Source organism: Hyla sarda, chromosome 1 (genome assembly GCF_029499605.1).
Source record: "Hyla sarda isolate aHylSar1 chromosome 1, aHylSar1.hap1, whole genome shotgun sequence".
NCBI lineage: Eukaryota > Metazoa > Chordata > Amphibia > Anura > Hylidae > Hyla > Hyla sarda.
The window spans coordinates 256,294,615-256,320,188 of NC_079189.1; the positions used below are offsets into that span (position 1 = coordinate 256,294,615).

At 49.3% G+C, this 25,574-nt stretch overlaps 5 pseudogenes; all 5 read left to right on the plus strand.

Annotated features, from left to right (window-relative positions):
* The first annotated feature begins 1,173 nt into the window (after window positions 1–1,173).
* LOC130326966 (5S ribosomal RNA) lies at window positions 1,174–1,293 on the plus strand (annotated as a pseudogene).
* Window positions 1,294–2,174: 881 nt separating this feature from the next.
* On the plus strand, window positions 2,175–2,294 carry LOC130321286 (5S ribosomal RNA; annotated as a pseudogene).
* Window positions 2,295–2,576: 282 nt separating this feature from the next.
* LOC130326279 (5S ribosomal RNA) lies at window positions 2,577–2,696 on the plus strand (annotated as a pseudogene).
* An 8,508-nt stretch (window positions 2,697–11,204) lies between these two features.
* LOC130352467 (5S ribosomal RNA) lies at window positions 11,205–11,324 on the plus strand (annotated as a pseudogene).
* An 8,672-nt stretch (window positions 11,325–19,996) lies between these two features.
* Window positions 19,997–20,116, plus strand: LOC130352704 (5S ribosomal RNA; annotated as a pseudogene).
* The last annotated feature ends 5,458 nt before the right edge of the window (window positions 20,117–25,574 follow it).

The following is a 25,574-nucleotide window of genomic DNA, read 5'->3' on the forward strand; positions in this document are numbered from 1 at the left end:
TAAAATTGTAATGTTCTGACCTCTATAACTTTTTTATTTTTCCACGTACGGGGCGGTATGAGGGCTAATTTTTGCGCCCTGATCTGAAGTTTTTTATTTTTTGTAATGATCGGACTTTTTGATAGCTTTTTATTCAATTTTTCATAATTATAAAAAGTGAGCAGAAATACACTATTTTGGACTTTGGAATTTTTTTGCACGCCATTGACTGTTTAATAAAATATTTCCTCACGTGGCCATATCACATATGGTTATTTCTATTTATTTATTTATTTATTTTTTTAAAGGGAAAGGGGGGGATTCAAACTTATTAGGGAAGGGGTTAACTGATCTTCTTTTTTTTTTTTTTTTTGCAATGTTATAGCTCCCATAGCCATCCTAAGCTGAACGCGCCTGCTCTCGTCAGATCGCAGACTGCTACCCAGCTTAGGGCCCGGTAAGTACCAGCATGGGAGACTGGCTGGGAATCCCAAATGTCGTTGACATTTTGCTCTGTTGACGCCTTCCGCTCCGATTCCGAAAAGGATTTATTGATGCTTAAATCCACAGTATACAGGGTTTGAAGCTGTCTACTGCCATCCTAAGCTGAATGCGCCTGTTTTCATCACATCGCAGACTGGTACCCAGCTTAGGGCCAGGTAAATACCAGCATGGGAGACTGGCTGGGAATCCCGGGTGCAGTTGACATTTTGCTCTGTTTCCGCCTTCCGTTCCGATTCCGAAAAGGATTTATTGATGCTTAAATCAACAGTATACAGGGTGTGAAGCTGTCAACGACCATCCTAAGCTGAACGTGCCTGCTCTTGTCAATTTGCAGACTGCTACCCAGCTTAGGGCCTGGTGAGTACCAGCATGGGAGACTGGCTGGGAATCCCGAGTGCAGTTGACATTTTGCTCTGTTGGCGCCTTACTCTCCGATTAATAAAAATATTTATTGATGCTTAAATCCACAGTATACAAGGAGTGAAGCTGTCAACGGCCATCCTAAGCTGAACGCGCATGCTCTCGTCAGATCGCAGACTGGTACAGATCTTAGGGCCCGGCAAGTACCGGCATGGGACACTGGCTGGGAATCCCGGGTGCAGTTGACATTTTGTTCTGTTGCCGCCTTCCGTTCCGATTCCGAAAAGGATTGATTGATGCTTAAATGCACAGTATAAAGGGCGAAAAGCTGTCAACGGCCATCCTAAGCTGAACGCGCCTGCTCTCTTCAGATCGCAGACTGCTACCCAGCTTAGGGCCCAGTAAGTACCGGCATGGGAGACCGGCTGGGAATCCCGGGTGCCGTTGACATTTTGCTCTATTGCCGCTCCGATTCCGAAAAGGATTTATTGATGCTTAAATCCACAGTACACAAGGTGTGAAGCTGTCGACGGCCATCCTAAGCTGAACGCGCCTGCTCTCGTCAGATCGCAGACTGGTACAGATCTTAGGGCCCGGTAAGTACCGGCATGGGACACTGGCTGGGAATCCCGGGTGCCGTTGACATTTTGCTCTGTTGCCGCCTTCCGTTCCGTTCCGATTCCGAAAAGGATTTATTGATGCTTAAATGCACAGTATAAAGGGTGTGAATCTGTCAACGGCCATCCTAAGCTGAACGCGCCTGCTCTCGTCAGATCGCAGACTGCTACCCAGCTTAGGGCCCGGTAAGTACCAGCATGAGAGACTGGCTGGGAATCCCAGGTGTCGTTGACATTTTGCTCTATTGACGCCTTCCGCTCCGATTCCGAAAAGGATTTATTGATGCTTAAATCCACAGTATACAGGGTTTGAAGCTGTCTACGGCCATCCTAAGCTGAATGCGCCTGTTTTCATCACATCGCAGACTGGTACCCAGCTTAGGGCCAAGTAAATACCAGCATGGGAGACTGGCTGGGAATCCCGGGTGCAGTTGACATTTTGCTCTGTTTCTGCTCTGATTCCGAAAAGGATTTATTGATGCTTAAATCCACAATATACAGGGTGTGAAGCTGTCAACGGCCATCCTAAGATGAACGTGTCTGCTCTTGTCAGTTTGCAGACTGCTACCCAGCTTAGGGCCTGGTAAGTACCAGCATGGGAGACTGGCTGGGAATCCCGGGTGCAGTTGACATTTTGCTCTGTTGCCGCCTTCCGCTCTGATTCCAAAAAGGATTTATTGATGCTTAAATCCACAGTATAAAGAGCGAAAAGCTGTCAACGGCCATCCTAAGCTGAACGCGCCTGCTCTCATCAGATCGCAGACAGCTACCCAGCTTACGGCCCAGTAAGTACCGGCATGGGAGACTGGCTGGGAATCCCAGGTGCCGTTGACATTTTGCTCTATTGCCGCTCCGATTCCGAAAAGGATTTATTGATGCTTAAATCCACAGTACACAAGGTGTGAAGCTGTCGACGGCCATCCTAAGCTGAACGGGCCTGCTCTCGTCAGATCGCAGACTGGTACAGATCTTAGGGCCCGGTAAGTACCGACATGGGACACTGGCTGGGAATCCCGGGTGCCGTTGACATTTTGCTCTGTTGCCGCCTTCCGTTCCGTTCCGATTCCGAAAAGGATTTATTGATGCTTAAATGCACAGTATAAAGGGTGTGAAGCTGTCAACGGCCATCCTAAGCTGAACGCGCCTGCTCTCGTCAGATCGCAGACTGCTACCCAGCTTAGGGCCCGGTAAGTACCAGCTTGGGAGACTGGCTGGGAATCCCAGGTGTCGTTGACATTTTGCTCTGTTGACGCCTTCCGCTCCGATTCCGAAAAGGATTTATTGATGCTTAAATCCACAGTATACAGGGTTTGAAGCTGTCTACGGCCATCCTAAGCTGAATGCGCCTGTTTTCATCACATCGCAGACTGGTACCCAGCTTAGGGCCAGGTAAATACCAGCATGGGAGACTGGCTGGGAATCCCGGGTGCAGTTGACATTTTGCTCTGTTTCTGCTCCGATTCCGAAAAGGATTTATTGATGCTTAAATCCACAATATACATGGTGTGAAGCAGTCAACGGCCATCCTAAGCTGAACGTGCCTGCTCTTGTAAGTTTGCAGACTGCTACCCAGCTTAGGGCCCGGTAAGTACCGGCATGGGAGACTTGCTGGGAATCCCGGGTGCAGTTGACATTTTGCTCTGTTGCTGCCTTCCTCTCCGATTAATAAAAATATTTATTGATGCTTGAATCCACAGTATACAAGGAGTGAAGCTGTCAACGGCCATCCTAAGCTGAACGCGCCTGCTCTCGTCAGATCGCAGACTGCTACCCAGCTTAGGGCCCGGAAAGCACCGGCATGGGAGACAGGCTGGGAATCCCGGGTGCAGTTGACATTTTGCTCTGTTGCCGCCTTCTGCTCCGATTCCGAAAAGGATTTATTGATGCTTAAATCCACAGTATTCAAGGCTTGAAGCTAACAACGGCCATCCTAAGCTGAACACGCCTACTCTTGTCAGATTGCAAATTGCTACTCAGCTTTGGAACCGGTAAGTTCCAGCATGGGAGACGGGCTGGGAATCCTGGGTGTAGTTGACATTTTGCTCTGTTGCCGCCTTCCGTTCCGATTCCAAAAAGGATTTATTGATGCTTAAATCCACAGTATACAAGGCGTGAAGCTGTCAACGGCCATCCTAAGCTGAACGTACCTGCTCTCCTCAGATCGCAGTCTGCTACCCAGCTTAGGGCCCGGTAAGTACCGGCATGGGAGACTGGCTTGTAATCCCGGGTGCCGTTGACATTTTGCTCTGTTGCCGCCTTCCGCTCCGATTCCGAAAAGGATTTATTGATGCTTAAATTCACATTTTAAAGGGTGTGATGCTGTTAACGGCCATCCTAAGTTGAACGTGCCTGCTCTCGTCAGATCGGAGCAGAAGGCGGCAACAGAGCAAAATGTCCCATAGGGCCCGGTAAGTACCAGCATGGGAGACTGACTGGGAAACCCGGGTGCAGTAGACATTTTGCTCTGTTGCCGCCTTCCCTTCCGTTCCGATTTCGAAAAAGAATTATTGATGCTTAAATCCACAGTATGCAAGGCGTGAAGTTGTCAACGGCCATCCTAAGCTGAACGTGCCTGCTCTCCTCAGATCGCAGACTGCTGCCCGGCAAGTACCGGCATCGGAGACTGGCTGGCAATCCAAGGTGCCATTGACATTTTGCTCTGTTGCCGCCTTCCTCTCCGATTAATAAAAATATTTATTGATGCTTAAATCCACAGTATACAAGGCGTGAAGCTGTCAACGGCCATCCTAAGCTGAACGCGCATGCTCTCGTCAGATCGCAGACTGCTACCCTGCTTAGGGCCCGGTAAGTACCGGCATGGGAGACTTGCTGGGAATCCCGGGTGCAGTTGACATTTTGCTCTGTTGCCGCCTTCCGTTCCGTTCCGATTCCGAAAAGGATTTATTGATGCTTAAATGCACAGTATAAAGGGCAAGAAGCTGTCAACAGCCTTCCTAAGCTGAACACGCCTGCTCTTGTCAGATCGCAGACTGCTACCAAGCTTAGGGCCCAGTAAGTAACGGCATGGGAGACTGGCTGGGAATCCCGGGTGCCGTTGACATTTTGCTCTATTGACGCCTTTTGCTCCAATTCCGAAAAGGATTTATTGATGCTTAAATCCACAGTATACAAGGTGTGAAGCTGTCGACGGCCATCCTAAGCTGAACGCGCCTGCTCTCGTCAGATCGCAGACTGGTACAGATCTTAGGGCCCGGTAAGTACCGGCATGGAACACTGGCTGGGAATCCCGGGTGCCGTTGACATTTTGCTCTGTTGCTGCCTTCCGTTCCAATTCCGAAAAGGATTTATTGATGCTTAAATGCACAGTATAAAGGGCGTGAAGCTGTCAATGGCAATCCTAAGCTGAACGCGCCTGCTCTCGTCAGATCGCAGACTGCTATCCAGCTTAGGGCTTGGTAAGTACCAGCATGGGAGACTGGCTGGGAATCCCGGGTGCAGTTGACATTTTGCTCAGTTGCTGCCTTCCGCTCCGATTCTGAAAAGATTTATTGATGCTTAAATCCACAGTACAAAGGGTTTAAAGGGTGTGAAGCTGTTAACGGCCATCTTAAGCTGATCGCGAATGCTCTCGTCAGATTGCAAATTGCTACTCAGCTTAGGGCCTGGTGAGTACCAGCATGGGAGACTGGCTGGGAATCTCGGGTGCCGTTGACATTTTGCTCTGTTGCTGCCTTCCGTTCCAATTCCGAAAATGATTTATTGATGCTTAAATCCACAGTATACAAGGTGTGAAGCTGTCAAAGGCCATCCTAAGCTGAACGCGCCTGCTCCCGTAAAATCGCAGACTGCTACCCAGCTTCGGGCCTGGTAAGTACCAGCGTGGGAGACTGGCTGGGAATCCCGGGTGCAGTTGACATTTTGCTCTGTTGCCGCCTTCCGCTCCGATTCCGAAAAGGATTTATTGATGCTTAAATCCACAGTGTACAAGGCGTGAAGCTGTCAATGGCCATCCTAAGCTGAACGTACCTGCTCTCCTCAGATCACAGACTGCTGCCCGGCAAGTACCGGCATGGGAGACTGTCTCTCAATCCAAGGTGCCATTGACATTTTGCTCTGTTGCCGCCTTCCTCTCCGATTAATAAAAATATTTATTGATGCTTAAATCCACAGTTTACAAGGCGTGAATCTGTCAACGGCCATCCTAAGCTGAACGCGCATGCTCTTGTCAGATCGCAGACTGGTACAGATCTTAGGGCCCGGTAAGTACCCGCATGGGACACTGGCTGGGAATCCCAGGTGCAGTTGACATTTTGCTTAGTTGCCGCCTTCCGTTCCGATTCCGAAAAGGATTGATTGATGCTTAAATGCAAAGTATAAAGGGCAATAAGCTGTCAACGGCCATCCTAAGCTGAACGCGCCTTCTCTCGTCAGATCGCAGACTGCTACCCAGTTTAGGGCCCGGTAAGTACCGGCATGGGAGACTGGCTGGGAATCCCGGGTGCCATTGACATTTTGCTCTATTTCCGCTCCGATTCCGAAAAGGATTTATTGATGCTTAAATCCACAGTATACAAGGTGTGAAGCTGTCGACGGCCATCCTAAGCTGAACGCGCCTGCTCTCGTCAGATCGCAGACTGGTACAGATATTAGGGCCCGGTAAGTATCGGCATGGGACACTGGCTGGGAATCCCGGGTGCCGTTGACATTTTGCTCTGTTGCCGCCTTCCGTACGGTTCCGGTTCCAAAAAGGATTTATTGATGCTTAAATCCACAGTATACAAGGTGTGAAGCTGTCAACGGCCATCCTAAGCTGAACGCGCCTGCTCTCGTCAGATCGCAGACTGCTACTCAGCTTAGGGCCCGGTAAGTACCAGCATGGGAGACTGGCTGGAAATCCCAGGTGTCGTTGAGATTTTGCTCTGTTGACGCCTTCCGCTCCGATTCCGAAAAGGATTTATTGATGCTTATTCCAAAGTATACAGGGTTTGAAGCTGTCTACGGCCATCCTAAGCTGAATGCGCCTGTTTTCATCACATCGCAGACTGGTACCTGGCTTAGGGCCAGGTAAATACCAGCATGGGAGACTGGCTGGGAATCCCGGGTGCAGTTGACATTTTGCTCTGTTTCTGCTCCGATTCCGAAAAGGATTTATTGATGCTTAAATCCACAGTATACAGGGTGTGAAGCTGTCAACGGCCATCCTAAGCTGAACGTGCCTGCTCTTGTCAGTTTGCAGACTGCTACCCAGCTTAGGGCCTGGTAAGTACCGGCATGGGAGACTGGCTGGGAATCCCGGGTGCAGTTGACATTTTGCTCTGTTGCCGCCTTCCTCTCCGATTAATAAAAATATTTATTGATGCTTAAATCCACAGTATACAAGGAGCGAAGCTGTCAACGGCCATCCTAAGCTGAACACGCCTGCTCTCCTCAGATCGCAGACTGCCACCCAGCCCAGGGCCCGGCAAGCACCGGCATGGGAGACTGGCTGGGAATCACGGGTGCAGTTGACATTTTGCTCTGTTGCCGCCTTCCGTCTCGATTCCGAAAAGGAGTTATTGATGCTTAAATGCACAGTATAAAGGGCAAGAAGCTGTCAATGGCCATCCTATGCTGGACGCGCCTGCTCTGGTCAGATCACAGTCTGCTACCCAGCTTAGAGCCCGGTAAGTACCGGCATGGGAGACTGGCTTGGAATCCTGGGTGCCATTGACATTTTACTCTGTTGCCGCCTTCCGCTCCGATTCCGAGAAGCATTTATTGATGCTTAAATTCACAGTATAAAGGGTGTGATGCTGTTAACGGCCATCCTAAGCTGAACGTGCCTGCTCTCGTCAGTTTGCAGACTGCTACCTAGCTTAGGGCCTGCTAAGTACCGGCATGGGAGACTGGCTGGGAATCGGCATTTCGCTCTGTTGCCGCCTTTCGCTTTGATTCCAAAAAGGATTTATTGATGCTTAAATCCACAGTATGCAAGGCGTGAAGATGTCAACGGCCATCCTAAGCTGAACGTGCCTGCTCTCCTCAGAACGCAGACTGCTGCCCGGCAAGTACCGGCATGGGAGACTGGCTGGCAATCCAAGGTGCCATTGACATTTTGCTCTGTTGTCGCCTTCCTCTCCGATTAATAAAAATATTTATTGATGCTTAAATCCACAGTATACAAGGCGTGAAGCTGTCAACGGCCATCCTAAGCTGAACGCGCATGCTCTCGTCAGATCGCAGACTGCTACCCAGCTTAGGGCCCGGTAAGTACCAGCATGGGAGACTGGCTGGGAATCCCAGGTGTCGTTGACATTTTGCTCTGTTGACGCCTTCCGCTCCGATTCCGAAAAGGATTTATTGATGCTTAAATCCACAGTATACAGGGTTTGTAGCTGTCTACGGCCATCCTAAGCTGAATGTGCCTGTTTTCATCACATCGCAGACTGGTACCCAGCTTAGGGCCAGGTAAATACCAGCATGGGAGACTGGCTGGGAATCCCGGGTACAGTTGACATTTTGCTCTGTTTCTGCTCCGATTCCGAAAAGGATTTATTGATGCTTAAATCCACAATATACAGGGTGTGAAGCTGTCAACGGCCATCCTAAGCTGAATGTGCCTGCTCTTGTCAGTTTGCAGACTGCTAACCATCTTAGGGCCTGGTAAGTACCAGCATGGTAGACTGGCTGGGAATCCTGGGTGCAGTTGACATTTTGCTCTGTTGCCGCCTTCCGCTCCGATTCCGAAAAGGATTTATTGATGCTTAAATGCACAGTATAAAGGGTGAGAAGCTGTCAACGGCCATCCTAAACTGAACGGGCCTGCTCTCGTGAGATCGCAAATTGCTACTCAGCTTTGGAACTGGTAAGTTCCAGCATGGGAGACTGGCTGGGAATCCCGGGAGTAGTTGACATTTTGCTCTGTTGCCGCCTTCCTCTCTGATTCCAAAAAGGATTTATTGATGCTTAAATCCACAGTATACAAGGCGTGAAGCTGTCAACGGCCATCCTAAGCTGAACGTACCTGCTCTCCTCAGATCGCAGACTGCTGCCCGGCAAGTACCAGCATGGGAGACTGGCTGGCAATCCAAGGTACCATTGACATTTTGCTCTGTTGCCGCCTTCCTCTCCGATTAATAAAAATATTTATTGATGCTTAAATTCACAGTATACAAGGCGTGAAGCTGTCGTCAACGACCATCCTAAGCTGAACGCGCCTGCTCTTGTCAGTTTGCAGACTGCTAACCATCTTAGGGCCTGGTAAGTACCAGCATGGTAGACTGGCTGGGAATCCCGGGTGCCGTTGACATTTTGCTCTGTTGCTGCCTTCCGTTCCGATTCCGAAAAGGATTTATTGATGCTTAAATCCACAGTATACAGGGTTTGAAGCTGTCTACGGCCATCCTAAGCTGAATGCGCCTGTATTCATCACATCGCAGACTGGTACCCAGCTTAGGGCCAGGTAAATACCAGCGTGGGAGACTGGCTGGGAATCCCGGGTGCAGTTGACATTTTGCTCTGTTTCTGCTCCGATTCCGAAAAGGATTTATTGATGCTTAAATCCACAATATACACGGTGTGAAGCTGTCAACGGCCATCCTAAGCTGAACGTGCCTGCTTTTGTCAGTTTGCAGACTGCTACCCAGCTTAGGGCCTGGTAAATACCGGCATGGGAGACTGGCTGGGAATCCTGGGTGCAGTTGACATTTTGCTCTGTTGCCGCCTTCCTCTCCGATTAATAAAAATATTTAATGATGCTTAAATCCACAGTATACAAGGAGTGAAGCTGTCAACGGCCATCCTAAGCTGAACGCGCCTGCTCTCGTCAGATAGCATACTGCTACCCAGCTTAGGGCCCGGAAAGTGCCGGCATGGGAGACAGGATGGGAATCCCGGGTGCAGTTGACATTTTGTTCTGTTGCCGCCTTCTGCTCGGATTCTGAAAAGGATTTATTGATGCTTAAATCCACAGTTTACAAGGCTTGAAGCTATCAACGGCCATCCTAAGCTGAACACGCCTGCTCCCGTCAGATTGCAGACTGCTAACCATCTTAGGGCCTGGTAAGTACCAGCATGGGAGACTGGCTGGGAATCCCGGGTGCAGTTGACATATTGCTCTGTTGCCGCCTTACGCTCAAATTCCGAAAATAATTTATTGATGCTTAAATGCACAGTATAAAGGGTGAGAAGCTGTCAATGGCCATCCTAAACTGAACGCGCCTGCTCTCGTCAGATCGCAAATTGCTGCTCAACTTTGGAACCGGTAAGTTCCAGCATGGGAGACTGGCTGGGAATCCCGGGTGTATTTGACATTTTGCTCTGTTGCCGCCTTCTGCTCTGATTCCAAAAAGGATTTATTGATGCTTAAATCCACAGTATACAAGGTGTGAAGCTGTCGACGGCCATCCTAAGCTGAATGCGCCTGCGCTCGTCAGATTGCAGACTGGTACAGATCTTAGGGCCCGGTAAGTACCGGCATGGGAAACTGGCTGGATATCCCGGGTGCCGTTGACATTTTGCTCTGTTGCCGCCTTCCGTTCCGTTCCGAAAAGGATTTATTGATGCTTAAATGCACAGTATAAAGGGTGTGAAGCTGTCAACGGCCATCCTAAGCTGAACGCGCCTGCTCTCGTCAGATCGCAGACTGGTACAGATCTTAGGGCCCGGTAAGTACCGGCATGGGAGACTGGCTGGGAATCCCGGGTGCAGTTGACATTTTGCTCTGTTGACGCCTTCCGCTCCGATTCCGAAAAGGATTTATTGATGCTTAAATCCACAGTATACAGGGTTTGAAGCTGTCTACGGCCATCCTAAGCTGAATGCGCCTGTTTTCATCACATCGCAGACTGGTACCCAGCTTAGGGCCAGGTAAATACCAGCATGGGAGACTGGCTTGGAATCCCGGGTGCCGTTGACATTTTGCTCTGTTGCCGCCTTCCGCTCCGATTCGGAAAAGGATTTATTGATGCTTAAATTCACATTTTAAAGGGTGTGATGCTGTTAACGGCCATCCTAAGTTGAACGTGCCTGCTCTCGTCAGATCGGAGCAGAAGGCGGCAACAGAGCAAAATGTCCCTTAGGGCCCGGTAAGTACCAGCATGGGAGACTGGCTGGGAAACCCGGGTGCAGTAGACATTTTGCTCTGTTGCCGCCTTCCCTTCCGTTCCGATTTCGAAAAAGAATTATTGATGCTTAAATACACAGTATAAAGTGTGTGGAGTTGTCAATGGCCATCCTAAGCTGAACGTGCCTGCTCTCATCAGTTTGCAGACTGCTACCTAGCTCAGGGCCTGGTAAGTACCGGCATGGGAGACTGGCTGGGAATCGGCATTTCGCTCTGTTGCCGCATTTTGCTTTGATTCCAAAAAGGATTTATTGATGCTTAAATCCACAGTATGCAAGGCGTGAAGATGTCAACGGGCATCCTAAGCTGAACGTGCCTGCTCTCCTCAGAACGCAGACTGCTGCCTGGCAAGTACCGGCATGGGAGACTGGCTGGCAATCCAAGGTGCCATTGACATTTTGCTCTGTTGCCGCCTTCCTCTCCAATTAATAAAAATATTTATTGATGCTTAAATCCACAGTATACAAGGCGTGAATCTGTCAACGGCCATCCTAAGCTGGACGCGCATGCTCTCGTCAGATCGCAGACTGGTACAGATCTTAGGGCCCGGTAAGTACCGGCATGGGACACTGGCTGGGAATCCCGGGTGCAGTTCACATTTTGTTTTGTTGCCGCCTTCCGTTCCGATTCCGAAAAGGATTGATTTATGCTTAAATGCACAGTATAAAGGGCGGAAAGCTGTCAACGGCCATCCTAAGCTGAACGCGCCTGCTCTTGTCAGATCGCAGACTGCTACCCAGCTTAGGGCCTGGTAAGTACCGACATGGGAGACTGGCTGGGAATCCCGGGTGCCGTTGACATTTTGCTCCGATTCCGAAAAGGATTTATTGACGCTTAAATCCACAGTATACAAGGTGTGAAGCTGTCGACGGCCATCCTAAGCTGAACGAGCCCGCGCTCGTCAGATCGCAGACTGGTACAGATCTTAGGGCCCGGTAAGTACCGGCATGGGACACTGGCTGGGAATCCCGGGTGCCGTTGACATTTTGCTCTGTTGCCGCCTTCCGTTCCGTTCCGATTCCGAAAAGGATTTATTGATGCTTAAATGCACAGTATAAAGGGTGTGAATCTGTCAACGGCCTTCCTAACCTGAACGCGCCTGCTCTCGTCAGATCGCAGACTGGTACAGATCTTAGGGCCCGGTAAGTACCGGCATGGGAGACTGGCTGGGAATCCCGGGTGCAGTTGACATTTTGCTCTGTTGACGCCTTCCGCTCCGATTCCGAAAAGGATTTATTGATGCTTAACCCCTTAAGGACCGGAGGTTTTTCCGTTTTTGCATTTTCGTTTTTTGCTCCTTGCCTTTAAAAAATCATAACTCTTTCAAATTTACACCTAAAAATCCATATGATGGCTTATTTTTTGCGCCACCAATTCTACTTTGTAATGATGTTAGTCATTTTGCCCAAAAATCTATGGTGAAGCGGGAAAAAAAATCATTGTGCGACAAAATTGAAAAAAAAAACGCTGTTTTGTAACTTTTGGGGGCTTCCGTTTCTACGTAGTACATTTTTCGGTAAAAATGACACCTGATATGTATTCTGTAGGTCCATACGATTAAAATGATCCCCTACTTATATAGGTTTGATTTTGTCGGACTTCTGGAAAAAATCATAACTACATGCAGGAAAATTTATACTTTTAAAATTGTCATCTTCTGACCCCTATAACTTTTTTATTTTTCCGTGTATGGGGCGGTATGAGCGCTCATTTTTTGCGCCGTGATCTGAAGTTTTTAACGGTACCATTTTTGCATTGATAGGACTTATTGATCACTTTTTATTCATTTTTAAATGATATAAAAAGTGACCAAAAATGCACTATTTTGGACTTTGGAATTTTTTTGCGCGCACGCCATTGACCGAGCGGTTTAATTAATGATATATTTTTATAATTCGGACATTTCCGCACGCGGTGATACCACATATGTTTATTTTTATTTTTATTTACACTGTGTTTTTTTTTTTATTGGAAAAGGGGGGTGATTCAAACTTTTAATAGGGGAGGAGTTAAATGATGTTTATTCACTTTTTTTTTTCACTTTTTTTTGCAGTGTTATAGGTCCCATAGGGACCTATAACACTGCACACACTGATCTTCTATGTTGATCACTGGTTTCTCATAAGAAACCAGTGATCAACGATTCTGCCGGATGACTGCTCATGCCTGGATCTCAGGCACTGAGCAGTCATTCGGCGATCGGACAGCGAGGAGGCAGGAAGGGGCCCTCCCGCTGTCCTGACAGCTGTTCGGGATGCCGCGATTAGCCGCGGCTATCCCGAACAGCTCGACTGAGTTGGCCGGGAACTTTCACTTTCACTTTTAGCCGCGCGGCTCAGCTTTGAGCGCGCGGCTAAAGGGTTAATAGCGCGCGGCGCCGCGATCGGCGCTGCGCGCTATTAGAGGCGGGTCCCGGCTTCACTATGACGCCGGGCCCGCCATGATATGACGCGGGGTTACTGTGTAACCCCGTGTTATATCAGAAGAGCAGGACCAAGGACGTACCGGTACGTCCTTGGTCCTTAAGGGGTTAAATCCACAGTATACAGGGTTTGAAGCTGTCTACGGCCATCCTAAGCTGAATGCGCCTGTTTTCATCATATCGCAGACTGGTACCCAGCTTAGGGCCAGGTAAATACCAGCATGGGAGACTGGCTGGGAATCCCGGGTGCAGTTGACATTTTGCTCTGTTTCTGCTCCGATTCCGAAAAGGATTTATTGATGCTTAAATCCACAATATACAGGGTGTGAAGCTGTCAACGGCCATCCTAAGCTGAACGTGCCTGCTTTTGTCAGTTTGCAGACTGCTACCCAGCTTAGGGCCTGGTAAGTACCGGCATGGGAGACTGGCTGGGAATCCTGGGTGCAGTTGACATTTTGCTCTGTTGCTTCCTTCCTCTCCGATTAATAAAAATATTTATTGATGCTTAAATCCACAGTATACAAGGAGTGAAGCTGTCAACGGCCATCCTAAGCTGAACGCGCCTGCTCTCATCAGATAGCATACTGCTACCCATCTTAGGGCCTGGTAAGTACCAGCATGGGAGACTGGCTGGGAATCCCGGGTGCAGTTGACATTTTGCTCTGTTGCCGCCTTCCGCTCCGATTCCGAAAAGGATTTATTGATGCTTAAATGCACAGTATAAAGGGTGAGAAGCTGTCAACGGCCATCCTAAACTGAACGTGCCTGCTCTCGTCAGATTGCTACTCAACTTTGGAACCGGTAAGTTCCAGCATGGGAGACTGGCTGGGAATCCTGGGTGTATTTGACATTTTGCTCTGTTGCCGCCTTCTGCTTTGATTCCAAAAAGGATTTATTGATGCTTAAATCCACTGTATACAAAGTGGAAGCTGTCAACGGCCATCCTAAGCTGAACGTACCTGCTCTCCTCAGATCGCAGACTGCTGCCCGGCATGGGAGACTGGCTGGCAATCCAAGGTGCCATTGACATTTTGCTCTGTTGCCGCCTTCCTCTCCGATTAATAAAAATATTTATTGATGCTTAAATCCACAGTATACAAGGCGAGAAGCTGTCAACGGCCATCCTAAGCTGAACGTTCCTGCTCTCGTCAGATCGCAGACTGCTGCCCAGCTTAGGGCCCGGTAAGTACCGGCATGGGAGACTGGCTTGGAATCCCGGGTGCAGTTGACATTTTGCTCTGTTGCCGCCTTCCGCTCCGATTCGGAAAAGGATTTATTGATGCTTAAATTCACATTTTAAAGGGTGTGATGCTGTTAACGGCCATCCTAAGTTGAACGTGCCTGCTCTCGTCAGATCGGAGCAGAAGGCGGCAACAGAGCAAAATGTCCCTTAGGGCCCGGTAAGTATCAGCATGGGAGACTGGCTGGGAAACCCGGGTGCAGTAGACATTTTGCTCTGTTGCCGCCTTCCCTTCCGTTCCGATTTCGAAAAAGAATTATTGATGCTTAAATACACAGTATAAAGTGTGTGAAGTTGTCAATGGCCATCCTAAGCTGAACGTGCCTGCTCTCGTCAGTTTGCAGACTGCTACCCAGCTTAGGGCCTGGTAAGTACCGGCATGGGAGACTGGCTGGGAATCCCGGGTGCAGTTGACATTTTGCTCTGTTGCCGCCTTCCGCTTTGATTCCAAAAAGGATTTATTGATGCTTAAATCCACAGTATGCAAGGCGTGAAGATGTCAACGGCCATCCTAAGCTGAATGTGCCTGCTCTCCTCAGATCGCAGACTGCTGCCCGGCAAGTACCGGCATGGGAGACTGGCTGGCAATCCAAGGTGCCATTGACATTTTGCTCTGTTGCCGCCTTCCTCTCCGATTAATAAAAATATTTATTGATGCTTAAATCCACAGTATACAAGGCGTGAGGCTGTCAACGGCCATCCTAAGCTTAACGCGCATGCTCTCGTCAGATCGCAGACTGCTACCCAGCTTAGGGCCCGGTAAGTACCGGCATGGGAAACTTGCTGGGAATCCCGGGTGCAGTGGACATTTTGCTCTGTTGCCGCCTTCCGTTCCGTTCCGATTCCGAAAAGGATTTATTGATGCTTAAATGCACAGTATAAAGGGCAAGAAGCTGTCAACAGCCTTCCTAAGCTGAACGCGCCTGCTCTTGTCAGATCGCAGACTTCTACCGAGCTTAGGGCCCGGTAAGTAACGGCATGGGAGACTGGCTGGCAATCCCGGGTGCCGTTGACATTTCGCTCTATTGACGGCTTTTGCTCCGATTCCGAAAATAATTTATTGATGCTTAAATCCACAGTATACAAGGTGTGAAGCTGTCGACGGCCATCCTAAGCTGAACGCGCCTTCTCTCGTCAGATCGCAGACTGGTACAGATCTTAGGGCCCGGTAAGTACCGGCATGGGACACTGGCTGGGAATCCCGGGTGCAGTTGACATTTTGCTCTGTTGACGCCTTCCGCTCCGATTCCGAAAAGGATTTATTGATGCTTAAATCCACAGTATACAGGGTGTTAAGACATCTGCGGCCATCCTAAGCTGAATGCGCCTGTTCTCGTCAGATCACAGACTGCTACCCAGCTTAGGGCCTGGCAAGTACCAGCATGGGAGACTGGCTGGGAATCCCGGGTGCAGTTGACATTTTGTTCGTTTTCTGCTCCGATTCCGAAAAGGATTCATTGATGCTTAAATTTACAGTATACAAGGCAAGAAGCTGTCAATGGCCATCCTAAGCTGAATGCGCCTGTTCTCGTCAGATCGCAGACTGCTACCCAGCTTAGAGCCTGGTAAGTACCAGCATGGGAGACTGGCTGGGAATCCCGGGTGCAGTTGCCATTTTGCTCTGTTTCTGCTCCGATTCCGAAAATTAATTATTTATGCTTAAATCCACAGTATACAAGGTGTGAAGCTGTGAAGCTGTCAAGCTGTCAAGCTGTCCCTGGGAATCCCGGGTGCAGTTGACATTTTAATTTGTTGCCGCCTTCCGCTCCGATTCGGAAAAGGATTTATTGATGCTTAAATCCACAATATACAGGGTGTGAAGCTGTCAATGGCCATCCTAAGCTGAGCGTGCCTGCTCTCGTCTGTTTGCAGACTGCTACCCAGCTTAGGGCCTGGTAAGTACCGGCATGGGTGCAGTTGACATTTTGCTCTGTTGCCGCCTTCCGCTCTGATTCCGACAAGGATTTATTGATGCTTAAATCCACAGTATAAAGGGCGTGAAGCTGTCATTTTTCCATCCTAAGCTGAATGCGCCTGCTCTCGTCAAATCTCAGACTGTTACCCAGCTTAGGGCCCGGTAAGTACCGGCATGGGAGACTGGCTGGAAATCCCGGGTGCCGTTGACGTTTTGCTATGATGCCGCCTTCCGCTCAGAATCCGAAAAGGATTTATTGATGCTTAAATCCACAGTATAAAGGGTATAAAGGGTATAAAGGGTATAAAGGGTATAAAGGGTGTGAAGCTGTCAACAGCCATCCTAAGCTGAGCGTGTCTGCTCTCGTCAGATTGCAGACTGCTACCCAGCTTAGGGGCTGGTAAGTACCAGCATCGGAGACTGGCTGGGAATCCAGGGTGCTGTTGACATTTTGGTCTGTTGCCGCTTTCCGCTCCGATTCCGAAAAGGATTTATTGATGCTTAAATCCACAGTATACAAGGCGTGAAGCTATCAACAGCCTTCCTAAGCTGAGCCCGCCTGCTCTCATCAGATCGCAGACTGCTACCCAGCTTAGGGATTGGTAAGTACCAGCATGGGAGACTGGCTGGGAATCCTGGGTGCTGTTGACATTTTCTCAGTTGCCGCCTTCCGCTCCGATTACGTAAAGTATTTATTGATGCTTAAATCCACAGTATAAAGGATGTGATGCTGTTAACGGCCATCCTAAGCTGAACGTGCCTGTTCTCGTCAGATTGAGGACTGCTACCCAGCTTAGGGATTGGTAAGTACCAGCATGGGAGACTGGCTGGGAATCCCAGGTGTTGTTGACATTTTGCTCTGTTGCCACCTTCCGCTCCGATTCCGAAAAGAATTTATTGATGCTTAAATCCACAGTATACAAGGCGTTAAGCTGTCAATGGCCATCCTAAGCTAAACGTGCCTGCTCTTGTCAGATCGCAGACTGCTACCTAGCTTTGGGCCCAGTAAGTACCGGCATGGGAGACTGGCTGGGAATCCCGGGTGCCGTTAACGTTTTGCTCTGTTGCTGCCTTCCGCTCGAATTCCGAAAAGGATTTATTGATGCTTAAATCCACAGTATAAAGGGTGTGAAGCTGTCAACGGCCATCTTAAGCTGAACGCGCCTGCTCTTGTCAGATCGCAGACTGCTACCTAGCTTTGGGCCCGGTAAGTACCAGCATGGGAGACTGGCTGGGAATCCCAAGTGTCGTTGACATTTTGCTCTGTTGCCGCCTTCCGCTCCGATTCCGAAAAGGATTTATTGATGCTTAAATCCACAGTATACAGGGTGTGAAGCCGTCTACGGCTATCCTAAGCTGAATGTGCCTGTTCTTGTCAGATCACAGACTGCTGCCCGGGAAAGTACGGGCATGGGAGACTGGCTGGCAATCCAAGGTGCTATTGACATTTTGCTCTGTTGCCGCCTTCCTCTCCGATTCCGAAAAGGATTTATTGATGCTTAAATTTACAGTATACAAGGCAAGAAGCTGTCAATGGCCATCCTAAGCTGAATGCGCCTGTTCTCGTCAGATCGCAGACTGCTACCCAGCTTAGAGCCTGGTAAGTACCAGCATGGGAGACTGGCTGGGAATCCCGGGTGCAGTTGCCATTTTGCTCTGTTTCTGCTCCGATTCCGAAAATTAATTATTTATGCTTAAATCCACAGTATACAAGGTGTGAAGCTGTGAAGCTGTCAAGCTGTCAAGCTGTCCCTGGGAATCCCGGGTGCAGTTGACATTTTAATTTGTTGCCGCCTTCCGCTCCGATTCTTAAAAGGATTTATTGATGCTTAAATCCACAATATACAGGGTGTGAAGCTGTCAATGGCCATCCTAAGCTGAGCGTGCCTGCTCTCGTCTGTTTGCAGACTGCTACCCAGCTTAGGGCCTGGTAAGTACCGGCATGGGTGCAGTTGACATTTTGCTCTGTTGCCGCCTTCCGCTCTGATTCCGACAAGGATTTATTGATGCTTAAATCCACAGTATAAAGGGCGTGAAGCTGTCATTTTTCCATCCTAAGCTGAATGCGCCTGCTCTCGTCAAATCTCAGACTGTTACCCAGCTTAGGGCCCGGTAAGTACCGGCATGGGAGACTGGCTGGAAATCCCGGGTGCCGTTGACGTTTTGCTATGATGCCGCCTTCCGCTCAGAATCCTAAAAGGATTTATTGATGCTTAAATCCACAGTATAAAGGGTATAAAGGGTATAAAGGGTATAAAGGGTATAAAGGGTATAAAGGGTATAAAGGGTGTGAAGCTGTCAACGGCCATCCTAAGCTGAGCGTGTCTGCTCTCGTCAGATTGCAGACTGCTACCCAGCTTAGGGGCTGGTAAGTACCAGCATCGGAGACTGGCTGGGAATCCAGGGTGCTGTTGACGTTTTGGTCTGTTGCCGCTTTCCGCTCCGATTCCGAAAAGGATTTATTGATGCTTAAATCCACAGTATACAAGGCGTGAAGCTATCAACAGCCTTCCTAAGCTGAGCCCGCCTGCTCTCATCAGATCGCAGACTGCTACCCAGCTTAGGGATTGGTAAGTACCAGCATGGGAGACTGGCTGGGAATCCCAGGTATTGTTGACATTTTGCTCTGTAGCCGCCTTCTGCTCCGATTCCGAAAAGGATTTATTGATGCTTAAATCCACAGTATACAGGGTGTGAAGCCGTCTACGGCTATCCTAAGCTGAATGTGCCTGTTCTTGTCAGATCGCAGACTGCTACCCAGCTTAGGGCCCGGTAAGTACCAGCATGGGAGACTGGCTGTGAATCCCAGGTGTTGTTGACATTTTGCTCTGTAGCCGCCTTCCGCTCCGATTCCGAAAAGGATTTATTGATGCTTAAATCCACAGTATACAGGGTGTGAAGCCGTCTACGGCTATCCTAAGCTGAATGTACCTGTTCTTGTCAGATCGCAGACTGCTGCCCGGCAAGTACGGGCATGGGAGACTGGCTGGCAATCCAAGGTGCTATTGACATTTTGCTCTGTTGCCGCCTTCCTCTCCGATTCCGAAAAGGATTTATTGATGCTTAAATGCACAGTATAAAGGGCATGAAGCTGTCAACAGCCATCCTAAGCTGAACGCACCTGCTCTCGTCAGATCGCAGCCTGCTACCCAGCTTAGGGCCCGGTAAGTACCAGCATGGGAGACTGGCTGGGAATATCAGGTTTTGTTGACATTTTGCTTTGTAGCTCTGTAGCCATTTTGCTCCGATTCCGAAAAGGATTTATTGATGCTTAAATCCACAGTATACAGGGTGTGAAGCCGTCTACGGCTATCCTAACCTGAATGCGCCTGTTCTTGTCAGATTGCAGACTGCTGCCCGGCAAGTATGGGCATGGGAGTCTGGCTGGCAATCCAAGGTGCTATTGACATTTTGCTCTGTTGCCGCCTTCCTCTCAGATTAAAAAAAATATTTATTGATGCTTAAATCCACAGTATACAAGGCATGAAGATGTCAACGGCCATCCTAAGCTGAACGCGCCTGCTCTCGTCAGATCGCAGACTGCTACGCAGCTTAGGGCCCAGTAAGTACCGGCATGGGAGACTGGCAGGGAATCCCGGGTGCAGTTGACATTTTGCTCTGTTGCGGCCTTCCGTTCCGATTTCGAAAAGGATTTATTGATGATTAAATGCACAGTATAAAAAGCATGAAGCTGTCAATGGCCATCCTAAGCTGAACTCGCCTGCTCTCGTCAGTTCGCAGACTGCTATCCAGCTTAGGGCCCGGTAAGTACTGGCATGGGAGACTGGCTGGGAATCCCGGGTGCTGTTGACTTTTTGCTCTATTGCTGCCTTCCGCTCCGATTCAGAAAATAATTTATTGATGCTTAAATGCACAGTATAAAGGGCGAGAAGCTGTCAACGGCCATCCTAAGCTGAACGCGCCTGCTCTCGTCAGATCGCAGACTGCTACCCAGCTTAGGGCCTGGTAAGTACCAGCATGGGAGACTGGCTGGGAATCCCAAGTGTCGTTGACATTTTGCTCTGTTGCCGCCTTCCGCTCCGATTCCGAAAATAATTTATTGATGCTTAAATCCACAGTATACAGGGTGTGAAGCCGTCTACGGCTATCCTAAGCTGAATGTGCCTGTTCTTGTCAGATCGCAGACTGCTGCCCTGCAAGCACGGGCATGGGAGACTGGCTGGCAATCCAAGATGCTGTTGACATCCAAGATGCCGCCTTCCTCTCCGATTCCGAAAAGGATTTATTGATGCTTAAATGCACAGTATAAAAAGCATGAAGCTGTCAATGGCCATCCTAAGCTGAACGCGCCTGCTCTCGTCAGATCGCAGACTGCTACCCAGCTTAGGGCGTGGTAAGTACTGGCATGGAAGACTGGCTGGGAATCCCAGGTGTTGTTGACATTTTGCTCTGTTGCCACCTTCCGCTCCGATTCCGAAAATAATTTATTGATGCTTAAATCCACAGTATACAAGGCGTGAAGCTGTCAATGGCCATCCTAAGCTAAACGTGCCTGCTCTTGTCAGATCGCAGACTGCTACCTAGCTTTGGGCCCAGTAAGTACCGGCATGGGAGACTGGCTGGGAATCCCGGGTGCCGTTAACGTTTTGCTCTGTTGCTGCCTTCCGCTCGGATTCCGAAAAGGATTTATTGATGCTTAAATCCACAGTATAAAGGGTGTGAAGCTGTCAACGGCCATCTTAAGCTGAACGCGCCTGCTCTTGTCAGATCGCAGACTGCTACCTAGTTTTGGGCCCGGTAAGTACCAGCATGGGAGACTGGCTGGGAATCCCAAGTGTCGTTGACATTTTGCTCTGTTGCCGCCTTCCGCTCCGATTCCGAAAAGGATTTATTGATGCTTAAATCCACAGTATACAGGGTGTGAAGCCGTCTACGGCTATCCTAAGCTGAATGTGCCTGTTCTTGTCAGATCACAGACTGCTGCCCGGGAAAGTACGGGCATGGGAGACTGGCTGGCAATCCAAGGTGCTATTGACATTTTGCTCTGTTGCCGCCTTCCTCTCCGATTCCGAAAAGGATTTATTGATGCTTAAATGCACAGTATAAAAAGCATGAAGCTGTCAATGGCCATCCTAAGCTGAACGTGCCTGCTCTCGTCAGATCGCAGACTGCTACCCACCTTAGGGCCCGGTAAGTACTGGCATGGAAGACTGGCTGGGAATCCCGGGTGACATTGACATTTTGCTCTATTGCTGCCTTCCGCTCCGATTCCGAAAATAATTTATTGATGCTTAAATCCACAGTATACAAGGTGTGAAGCTGTCGACGGCCATCCTAAACTGAACGCGCCTGCTCTCTTCAGATCGCAGACTGCTACCCAGCTTAGGGCCCGGTAAGTACCAGCATGGGAGACTGGCTGGGAATCCCAGGTGTCGTTGACATTTTGCTCTGTTGCCGCCTTCCTCTCCGATTCCGAAAAGGATTTATTGATGCTTAAATGCACAGTATAAAGGGCATGAAGCCGTCAACAGCCATCCTAAGCTGAACGCGCCTGCTCTCGTCAGATCGCAGACTGCTACCCAGCTTAGGGCCCGGTAAGTACCAGCATGGGAGACTGGCTGGGAATATCAGGTTTTGTTGACATTTTGCTCTGTAGCTCTGTAGCCATTTTGCTCCGATTCCGAAAAGGATTTATTGATGCTTAAATCCACAGTATACAGGGTGTGAAGCCGTCTACGGCTATCCTAAGCTGAATGCGCCTGTTCTTGTCAGATTGCAGACTGCTGCCCGGCAAGTATGGGCATGAGAGTCTGGCTGGCAATCCAAGGTGCTATTGACATTTTGCTCTGTTGCCGCCTTCCTCTCAGATTAAAAAAAATATTTATTGATGCTTAAATCCACAGTATACAAGGCGTGAAGATGTCAACGGCCATCCTAAGCTGAACGCGCCTGCTCTCGTCAGATCGCAGACTGCTACGCAGCTTAGGGCCCAGTAAGTACCGGCATGGGAGACTGGCTGGGAATCCCGGGTGCAGTTGACATTTTGCTCTGTTGCCGCCTTCCGTTCCGATTTCGAAAAGGATTTATTGATGATTAAATGCACAGTATAAAAAGCATGAAGCTGTCAATGGCCATCCTAAGCTGAATGCGTCTGCTCTAGTCAGATCGCAGACTGCTACCCAGCTTATGGCCTGGTAAGTACCAGCCTGGGAGACTGGTTGGGAATCCCGGGTGCAGTTGACATTTTGCTCTGTTGCCGCTTTCTGCTCCGATTCCGAAAAGGATTTATTGATGCTTAAATCCACAGTATACAAGGCGTGAAGCTGTCAACGGCCATCCTAAGCTAAACGTGCCTGCTCTCGTAAGATCGCAGACTGCTACCTAGCTTTGGGCCCGGTAAATACCGGCATGGGAGACTGGCTGGTAATCCCAGTTGCCGTTAACGTTTTGCTCTGTTGCTGCCTTCTGCTCGGATTCCGAAAAGGATTTATTGATGCCTAAATCCATAGTATAAAAGGTGTGAAGCTGTCAACGGCCATCTTAAGCTGAACGCGCCTGCTCTCGTCAGATCGCAAATTGCTACCCAGCTTAGGGCCCGGTAAGTACCAGCATGGGAGACTGGCTGGGAATCCCGGGTGCAGATGACATTTTGCTCTGTTGCCGCCTTCCGTTCTGATTCCGAAAAGCATTTATTGATGCTTACATCCACAGTATACAAGGAGTGACGCTATCAACAGCCATCCTAAGCTGAACCCGCCTGCGCTTGTCAGATTGCAGACTGCTACGCAGCTTAGGGCTTGGTAAGAAACGGCATGGGAGACTGGCTGGGAATCCTGGCTGCTGTTGACATTTTCTCTGTTGCCGCCTTCCGCTCCTATTCCTAAAATAATTTTTTGATGCTTAAATCCACAGTATAAAGCGTGAGAAGCTGTGAACGGCCATCCTAAGCTGAGCGCGCCTGCTCTCGTCAGATTGCAGACTGCTACCCAGCTTAGGGCTTGGTAAGTACCGGCATTGGAAACTGGCTGGGAATCTTGGCTGCCTTTGACATTTTCTCTGTTGCCGCCTTCCGCTCCGATTACGTAAAGTATTTATTGATGCTTAAATCCACAGTATAAAGGGTGTGATGCTGTTAACGGCCATCCTAAGATGAACGTGCCTGCTCTTGTCAGATCGCAGCCTGCTACCCTGCTTAGGGCCCGGTAAGTACCGGCATGTGAGACTGGCTTGCAATCCAAGGTGCCATTGACATTTTGCTCTGTTGCCGCCTTCCGCTCTGATTCCTAAAAGGATTTATTGATGCTTAAATCCACAGTATAAAGGGTGTGATGCTGTCAACGGCCATCCTAAGCTGAATGTGCCTGCTCTCATCAGATCGCAGACTGCTACCCAGCTTAGGGCCTGGTAAGTACCAGCAAGGAAGACTGGCTGGGAATCCCGGGTGCAGATTCCATTTTGCTCTGTTGCCGCCTTCCGTTCCGTTCCGATTCCGAAAAGGATTTATTGATGCTTAAATGCACAGTATAAAGGGCGTGAAGCTGTCATTTTTCCATCCTAAGCTGAATGCGCCTGCTCTCGTCAAATCTCAGACTGTTACCCAGCTTAGGGCCCGGTAAGTACCGGCATGGGAGACTGGCTGGAAATTCCGGGTGCCCTTGACGTTTTGCTATGATGCCGCCTTCCGCTCAGAATCCGAAAAGGATTTATTGATGCTTAAATCCACAGTATAAAGGGTATAAAGGGTATAAAGGGTATAAAGGGTATAAAGGGTGTGAAGCTGTCAACGGCCATCCTAAGCTGAGCGTGTCTGCTCTCGTCAGATTGCAGACTGCTACCCAGCTTAGGGGCTGGTAAGTACCAGCATCGGAGACTGGCTGGGAATCCAGGGTGCTGTTGACGTTTTGGTCTGTTGCCGCTTTCCGCTCCAATTCCGAAAAGGATTTATTGATGCTTAAATCCACAGTATACAAGGCGTGAAGCTATCAACAGCCTTCCTAAGCTGAGCCCGCCTGCTCTCATCAGATCGCAGACTGCTACCCAGCTTAGGGCCCGGTAAGTACCAGCATGGGAGACTGGCTGTGAATCCCAGGTGTTGTTGACATTTTGCTCTGTAGCCGCCTTCCGCTCCGATTCCGAAAAGGATTTATTGATGCTTAAATCCACAGTATACAGGGTGTGAAGCCGTCTATCCTAGGCTGAATGTACCTGTTCTTGTCAGATCGCAGACTGCTGCCCGGCAAGTACGGGCATGGGAGACTGGCTGGCAATCCAAGGTGCTATTGACATTTTGCTCTGTTGCCGCCTTCCTCTCCGATTCCGAAAAGGATTTATTGATGCTTAAATGCACAGTATAAAGGGCATGAAGCTGTCAACAGCCATCCTAAGCTGAACGCACCTGCTCTCGTCAGATCGCAGCCTGCTACCCAGCTTAGGGCCCGGTAAGTACCAGCATGGGAGACTGGCTGGGAATATCAGGTTTTGTTGACATTTTGCTTTGTAGCTCTGTAGCCATTTTGCTCCGATTCCGAAAAGGATTTATTGATGCTTAAATCCACAGTATACAGGGTGTGAAGCCGTCTACGGCTATCCTAAGCTGAATGCGCCTGTTCTTGTCAGATTGCAGACTGCTGCCCGGCAAGTATGGGCATGGGAGTCTGGCTGGCAATCCAAGGTGCTATTGACATTTTGCTCTGTTGCCGCCTTCCTCTCAGATTAAAAAAAATATTTATTGATGCTTAAATCCACAGTATACAAGGCATGAAGATGTCAACGGCCATCCTAAGCTGAACGCGCCTGCTCTCGTCAGATCGCAGACTGCTACGCAGCTTAGGGCCCAGTAAGTACCGGCATGGGAGACTGGCAGGGAATCCCGGGTGCAGTTGACATTTTGCTCTGTTGCCGCCTTCCGTTCCGATTTCGAAAAGGATTTATTGATGATTAAATGCACAGTATAAAAAGCATGAAGCTGTCAATGGCCATCCTAAGCTGAACTCGCCTGCTCTCGTCAGTTCGCAGACTGCTATCCAGCTTAGGGCCCGGTAAGTACTGGCATGGGAGACTGGCTGGGAATCCCGGGTGCTGTTGACTTTTTGCTCTATTGCTGCCTTCCGCTCCGATTCAGAAAATAATTTATTGATGCTTAAATGCACAGTATAAAGGGCGAGAAGCTGTCAACGGCCATCCTAAGCTGAACGCGCCTGCTCTCGTCAGATCGCAGACTACTACCCAGCTTAGGGCCTGGTAAGTACCAGCATGGGAGACTGGCTGGGAATCCCAAGTGTCGTTGACATTTTGCTCTGTTGCCGCCTTCCGCTCCGATTCCGAAAAGGATTTATTGATGCTTAAATCCACAGTATACAGGGTGTGAAGCCGTCTACGGCTGTCCTAAGCTGAATGTGCCTGTTCTTGTCAGATCGCAGACTGCTGCCCTGCAAGTACGGGCATGGGAGACTGGCTGGCAATCCAAGATGCTATTGACATTTTGCTCTGTTGCCGCCTTCCTCTCCGATTCC